The following is an 8,179-nucleotide window of genomic DNA, read 5'->3' as shown; positions in this document are numbered from 1 at the left end:
GCGCGCGTGTGTGTTTGTTTGTATGCGCGCGCGGGAGTCCTGATAAATGAGTGCCTCTTTACATATGTTCTCCATAATTCATCATATGACCGAAAAATCCTTATGGACGTGCCTTTCCGGGTAGAGAAAGAAGTTGTAAAAATCTGCATCCTCGGCGAAGAATACTGGAAGAGTGACAACGCGGTATGTGCAACACACTGAAATTGATGATGGTTATACCTAGCTGATTTTCTTTTTTTTTTTCCATTCAACTAGCGTTAGGAATTTAGCCTTTCAACTGTAACCGCCTGTAACTAACTACATATACTAATCTGCATGCACATGCATATATATAGATTCAAGAATGATATCAGGGGCCCTATATATATATATATATATATATATATATATATATATATATATATATATATATATATATATATATATATATATATATATATATATATATATATGTGTGTGTGTGTGTGTGTGTGTGTGTGTGTGTGTGTGTGTGTGTGTGTGTGTGTGTGTGTGTGTGTGTGTGTGTGTGTGTGTGTGTGTGTGTGTGTGTGTGTGTGTGTGTGTGTGTGTGTGTGTGTGTGCGCGCGCGCGTGCATATACACTCGGTATTTCGCGGTAGTTCGGAAGTACTCGGTATTTCTTTGTTGAAGCGCGCGCGGAGAAAATATTAAAAATGGTGTTGACGGCAGCTTAATGATGTTAATTGAATTTTGTTACAATATATATGTTGTAAAAGCGGTGTTATGCATATATTCATCGGCGGCAAAAATTTGCAGGACACTAGAAAATATTTTGTTTTCTGTAAAGTGCCGCATATATGTTGTGACATATTTGCGGGTCCAACTTTTATGTGTTTGACACCAGTTATATACATTCGTCTTCGATTCCATGACGCGCCCTGAAAAGTTTCGTCCCCGTTAGTACAACGAACAGAGCTTGATGCGAGGGCATCGACCGCGTCAACATTCCATGACCATAAACAGTTAAGAAAGAATAAACAGAAACCTCTGAGGTTGCAGTGTCTGAGCCAGCAGTTCCTACAGGGCCTTCAGAAATGCATAGAAAAATTGTGGAAGGTTAGGAAAAGTGCAGTTCAATTCTTTATCATTGTCATGACGAAGAAGTTAACTCCGAAATGAATTATTTTTTTACTATGCTTTCAGAAGGCTAGCCAGTTCTGTGCCAGAGAGTTCTGGCTTGCATTTACAAAGTTCACCAGTAAAGGAATGTTAATCTCTGAAGCCTCTCCCTAAACGAAGGCACCTGCACGACAAATGACACCATTACAATCATTGGCTTAGAAAGGCAAAGTTTTGCCCTATTTCTCATTTCACCAAATAAACTTGAACAAGACGTTGCGGGCTAGTTGGTTCATTGCAAGGGGGAACAGCGCAATCTACACACGGACAAAAGGGGAGGACGAGACGCATGCACCAAATAATTCAGCAGGTATTTTTGTTTAATTTTTAATGACGGATATAGGACGATGCCTCAGTAACCTGCGATTCATTGATAATGGTGCAAAGTAACTCAGGGGACGAATTTAGACAGGTAAGGAAGAGCAATAGGACTAAAATTTTATATGGAGAAAACGAAAGTAACACTTAACAGGCTAGGATAGCAAATAGGAGTTTACGATAGGTAGCAAGGACCTCGAAGTGGTTAGGAAATATGTCATAAATACAGGTATAGCAACAGCCTGTCTCTTCGATGGCAGTCAAATAACTAGAAGAATAAAATTGACTGGGAGTACATTTGGCAGGTACTAGCTCTCAGATCATGAATGGCAGCTGCCCAGTAGTATATCTCAAAAAGTAAATAGTATATCCGACAGCTATATCTTTTTGGTACTGCCTATTGGGCAGCAATGAGAAGGCTAATAAAATGGTTTCAACATAACTTTTAGACAATGCAGACAGAAAACGATACATTTAACACTAAGAGACAGTAAGTGAGCAGAGAGAGTGGTCAGGAATAAACGTGAGTTATTAATATTCTAGTTGAAACCAAGAAGAAATGGACATGGCAGGGCATTTAATATTCAGGCAAGCTAGCCGATGGTTGCTATAGGGTAATTGACTGCATTTCAAGAGCAGGCAAACGTCACAGAGGGAGGCAGAAAGGTGGGTGAATGAGATCAGGAAGTTTGTGAGGACTAGGCGGGTGCAGCTGGCTCAAGACACGGTTAATTAGCTGATGTATATGGCAGAGGCCTTTGCCCTGCCGTGGGTACGGTCAACCTGATGGCAATGGTGTGCATTGAAAAGCACTCATAATAATTCAAAAAAAAAAAAAGAGTGTTTACCATGTTATGCCATTATTGCTATGCATACATCTGAGTCACACCCACTGTATGTCGTGTGCAGATTATCCTTTCTTTAGCTGGTTTGTACAGACAGTGCAGACTATATATCTGGAAATAAAAGCATGTTTCTCATGTATTTTTTATTGCATGCATAGTGCATCTCTGTTTGTCTTTTAATTCCTGCACATGGCTTCGTTTTTTTGTTCTTCTTTGTAATGAAATTGCGTTCATTCCAATGTAAATAATGTGCATAATAAATAAACTTAATTGAATTTTCAATCACTTCGAAGTCTTCCCTGCATATCATGCCGTCTTCGAGAAAATGAATGTATCGATTGCTTTTACTTGCATATAAAAGTTGATGCATGGTGTGAAAGCTACAGGTACTGTATGTTCTGCTAAATTTATGAAGGGCATGGGGTTATGCTTTCAGTTCTGAGATTTTTTTTTTTTAACTATATCAAGCAGAAATCTTCACCATTTAGGGTATAGTTTATGGAAAAATAGTCAGCTGGTTCCAGCTAGAGCCAGTTAGGTCTAGAATAGCCTCAAGAGCTTAACTAGCTGTTAAAGATTTTTGTCCAGTTAAAAAAATTGAATTTTTTAAAATTACAACGGTATGATCGAATGAGAGCAGGCATAATAAAAATGCAGCTTTCATGAATGCTGCTGTGAGAGACATGGAAACATTACTGTTATAATTAGCTTATTTTCTTTATTTCTTTTTCTTACCGGTTTAATTATTATTGTTAATTAAGTGGAAGCAAAACATTTTTCTCGCCCCAGGATATGGTATTGAAGACTGCATGAAACACCTGAGCTGCAGCTAGAAGAAAATATGATGAGCACAGCATAAGAACGGACAAGGGGTATTAGGTATAGGACCGTATATACATATGTATAAAATGAAATAAATTAAGATCCCGAGAGTAAAATGGATGTGCCATTTTATTAGCAGCATATAATTAAGTTGCGTAATATGTACGTATAGATCGATAAGCCTATAATTTTGATGATCGACGTAGCTCCGCAAATGCACGGTTCGAATGATCACAATTAAAGGTATCGTTCAAGAACAATATCTCTAAGCTCACATCGAGTGCACATAGTAAGTTTGTTTAATCATCACTCACATTCCTGTTGCCGCAGCTATATTATAGTGTGAAACTCAACGAGATTCGTGCGCTCTTTAGGCGAAGATTTGCAAAAAAAAAAGTGAATAAATAGCTGGAAAGACTGCTTATGCTAGCATAAGGAATTTTAGCCCGCTGCTGGCTTGCCACAACGAGTGCAGGGTACACAAGCGGCCGTCATGGCTCAAAAGTTGAAGCAGGCGGGCGACGCTTTCCACGCAGCCGCCGCGCCGGAGCAAAGCTTTTTTTTTGTGTGTGTGTGTTTTTTTTGACGACTCCATGACGTTTTTGGTCACGTGAAAAGCAGAGGCCCCGCCCCTAGACCGATTTGGTGTGAATGTAGCATCACCCGCTGTAGGGTGCCTAGATGCGCGCGCCCTCTAAACACAACCGCGTCGTCTGCTACGGGCGCCTCCAATATTTTTGCCCGCTTTTCTCATTGCGCTTAGGGAGTCCGAACTGAGACTACTGATGCTGCACGCGCTTCCTCGAAACTAAGCTGCATTGCACACGGAGTGCCACGTATAAATATAAATTAAGTGCAGATGATGCAAATTACAAAATATATTTTTGTGAAGCCAAGGGCCTCTGGCTGAATTCTATCGCGTTTATTCTTTGAGAGCACGCACGCAAATGACGCTAGAGTGAGGTATGTCGAATATATTTATGATATTCAATACTATACCCTATTCTGCGAAGCTCTTTCATGTAAAGTCGGAGTTTTATGGAGTCTTGAAATTACTCTCATACGTGGCACTCCAAACGTGGACATTTGCCAATTAGCTCCTTTGCATAGCTGAAACCTTTCCCGACGGCCGCCAGACTGATTGTAGGGTCAAGAATAGGGAGCTACAGAAGAGGTACATACGGCCTGAACATTGTCACGTCTCCTGTCTTCCCCTTGCCGCGATAAAGTAATTGATGCATTTCGACCAAGTCAGGGCTTTTGTTGAGGGAGAGTGGGAAGCAGCCATGCCAAATTGTTCGCCACGTGCGAGCAAAGTATGAGGCTTGAAATATTAGCATTAAGAGCTGCACCCAACTGGAGGGGCATTTGCTGTAAAGGTGTAGTAAGGCGCTCTGGCCTCCGGAATTTTGCGAGCAGTATAAAACACGACCTACTGCATATTCCGCCACTCTAATCATAAAACTACAAATCCTCCCCCCCCCCCCCCCCCCTCTTCCCCAGCAGCAGTGAAATTCAGCAGCCGAAGTATTTCGCTGCCATATATTGGTGTCCAACCAATGCATTCTTAAACTTGATTAATTTGTCGAGCAGCTTTGGCGCTAACCTATTTTCTAGAACTTGGCTAAATGTTTCAGAGTAATAACGATCCATGAGGATTCGGTTTCGTATTCAATTTATTCATTAACAGATACATTTGTTGCTTTATAGGTACATATTACAAGTGAGCTAGAGCATAAAGGTCCCGGCGCACTGCAACGCACGCTTGTATTTCATGTATTCTGTTCAGAGCAAGGTCGTTCAACTTAAACCTATTCGCATTAAAGAAACAGGGGTACACATAGGCGCTGCTTTTAATGGCGCGATAGCATCTCATACGCGATTTTTTTTTTTCACTTTTTTATATTTCTTTAATTTTTTTTTTTTTTTTTGTACACAGATACGCATCACTGAAGAAATATCGGCTTTCCATTCTGAGCAGTTTGGCACTTTTTTTTATCAATAAATTGGCGCACTATTTTTTAATTAGCATCATAAAGCACTCGCTTTTCGTTCTGAGCATTTTGCCAACTTTGAACCCCAAATTCGTTTTGTGTTTATTTATTTCATCAATTAATCTATTAATTACGATGATTTCATTAACTCTTCATGGCCTATCACACACCAATCAATCATCAGTCACTACAGTTGCCATAATACGATTCTTTTAATTACGCAGCCCCCGATTATTTACGACATGCGGTGCCGACTACTACTACTCATCAATTATAGAAAATGGCGGTAGAACAGCAACTACTATAGCCCAACACACAGTGAACTAAAGATACATAATGAATATGTTTCAGAATATCCGCACCCGCCTGTGATGGAACTCTCTGCAATCCGCGATGCTATGGAGGCCATAAATAAAATGGATTCCATAACAGAAGCCCTCATCTATACAGACTCCTTAACCGTCATAAAACAACTGAATAAAGTGACAAAGACACTATGTGTAAGCCAGGAAATCCACGCACTCAATAAGAAAAGGAAAAAAAAAAAATCAAATATACGCATCCAGGGCAAAGTAAAGTTCTGGGCTAGTTGGCATGATTACTTGGAGGCTTAGCGCGGAACAGACGAGGACAAGAGAGGCACACAGGACGAGCGCTAACTTACAACTGAAATTGGAAGGGGATAATGTACTAACTTGAGGAAAACTTTGTGCGCATGCTCTATAAAGCGCTTAATTTTCATGACTGGAAAGATAATCCAAACTGAACCACGATAATCTAGGGCCACCCAAGGGCAGATAAAACAAAAAAAATAAAGAAAAAATACCGGAAGCATAGGAAGAAACTTGCACAGCATTTAAAAACGAAGCTTCCTTTTTCAAAAGAACAACCGACATTTCACTTACGCACTTATCGGTTCATAATCTATGGATAAATGACGCCTCAAGAAGCTTTCTTGCTAATTGCACTTTATACCGACCAAGAACTTTTGTTTTCCCGAACAATAATGCAAACACGGGGGCCAGTTGGTTGATCATTCTGTGGAATGATCAACCAACTGCGCTTCATTCGTGTGTCGTCTTCCATTTGTCTCTGTATATGAAGTAGCGCAGTATTCCACAGAATTTCCCGAACAGTGGACGGAATTTGCGACTTAAACAATGTCTAGGCAGATTGTTAGATTGCGACGATTTAAACGATGCAGCATGTTCCCTTAAGCGTTCATTAGGACATCGGCCAGTCTGACCAATATAGACGCGGCCACAGTAGGTGTGTATAAAGTCCCTCTGAGATGTGGCCGCGTGTATAGACTTTTTCACGACCCTGGGAGAAACCGGTTTGACTGGGCTGTGAAGCAGGCGGGGGGAGAATCCACAGCTTTTTCCTGTGCTATGAGCACAGCCCAGTCCCCAATATGGCAGCGCCCTTTGGCCAATTTTGAAAATGTTTATATTAGGCAGACTGGCCGATGTCTTAATGAACGCTTAAACATGCTGCATCATTTAAATCGTCCCAATCTAACAACCTGCCTAGACATTGTTTAAGTTGCAATTAAATGCCGTCCACTCTTCGGGAAAACAAAAGTTCTTGGTCGGTCTAAAGTGCAATTAGCAAGAGAGTTTCTTGAGGTGTCATTTATCCATAGATTATAGGAACTGATAAGTGCGTAAGTGAAATGTCGGTTGTTCTTTTGAAAAAGGAAGCTTCGTTTTTAAATGCTGTGTAAGTTCCTTTTGTATGCTTCCGGTATTTTTTCCCCTTTTGATGCCCGCTCCGCTGATCCCATCTTAGCATCCTCTTTAAGGAAAAGTACGTCTGCCCCCATTCCCCTGTGTAATTTTCCCTCCCTAATAACTGAACGAGATTGGAGGAGGTTTCCCTTAGAAGGATAAGAGCTGGGGCGGCCCTTACCCCGTCGGTAACATGCCGAATGGAATATCTCAAGAAGACATCGTACCCACCACGTGCCCGAAGTGTTCCACACCAGCTGGCAGCTGCAGAAGTGAGTGTTCGCCACCTGCTGTGGACTTGTGCATGGACAACGGCAACAAGGACACAGGTTCTGCAGGTAGTGAGACTAACCGCAGCAAGGGAAAAATGGCGCACCGACAACGATAAGAGCAGGAGCCTTCTCCGGTTCCTTACGAAAAATAATTTACATGGGTTTTTATAATATGCCTTAAAGCAAGCTTGCGTAATAATAATAATAATAATAATAATAATAATAATAATAATAATAATAATAATAATAATAATAATAATAATAATAATAATAATAATAATAATAATAATAATAATAATAATAGACTACTATCGCCTTTTCGACTGAACCAGTTGTAGGTATCGCTTAATATATGCGATTTATGCTCCCATATATGCCCATATCTATATGCGTCCTGAAGTGTACCTTTAGGAAAGCATTTCCAGCGCAACAAACTACGATAAACGATAGTACCCCGGCCGTATCATGTGTGAAATGAAAATAAACGCATACAAAATAGTAACGTACAGACCGAAAGGAAATTAAATAGGGAATATTATATATAGTACCTTACACAGCGTAATCGTTAGCCGGTTGCCACTTGCATTGTTTCACATTTATAGTCCACAAAAGCGCCTCCTTTTTCTATCTCTAGAAAACGCGAACACTGTGCACCCATTTCGGGAGTGATTAGTGCACGCAGACACGCAACGCTCCGTCATGTCTTCCTTATCTTGCGGCCGAGAAAAATTGAAGTCGACTCGAAACTCGACGCCGCACGTGCAGCTGACTGAAGCACTGAAGCGGACCATTTCAAAGAATGCCTCCACCCTTCAAGGTGACATCAAAATCCATCTACATGGATTTTAACGTACGTGCTTGCTTATGAGCTTTTATTGCTTCAATTTTGTATTGCTTACTTGTACACCTTTCACTAAAAGGTAGCCATCAAGTGATTCGTATTTAGCAGCTTGAGTATCCACCATTTCATTTTGGTGCGATAGCGAAAAACGTCTTGCCTGAAGTAAGGGGTCGCGAATGAATTTTGAACCCGATCGAGGCGACGCGCGAATTCAGATC

This window comes from Amblyomma maculatum, chromosome 2 (genome assembly GCF_055883805.1).
Source record: "Amblyomma maculatum isolate TAMU_Amacu chromosome 2, ASM5588380v1, whole genome shotgun sequence".
Classification (NCBI taxonomy): Eukaryota; Metazoa; Arthropoda; class Arachnida; order Ixodida; family Ixodidae; genus Amblyomma; species Amblyomma maculatum.
Note: the sequence above shows the minus strand (reverse complement) of the source record.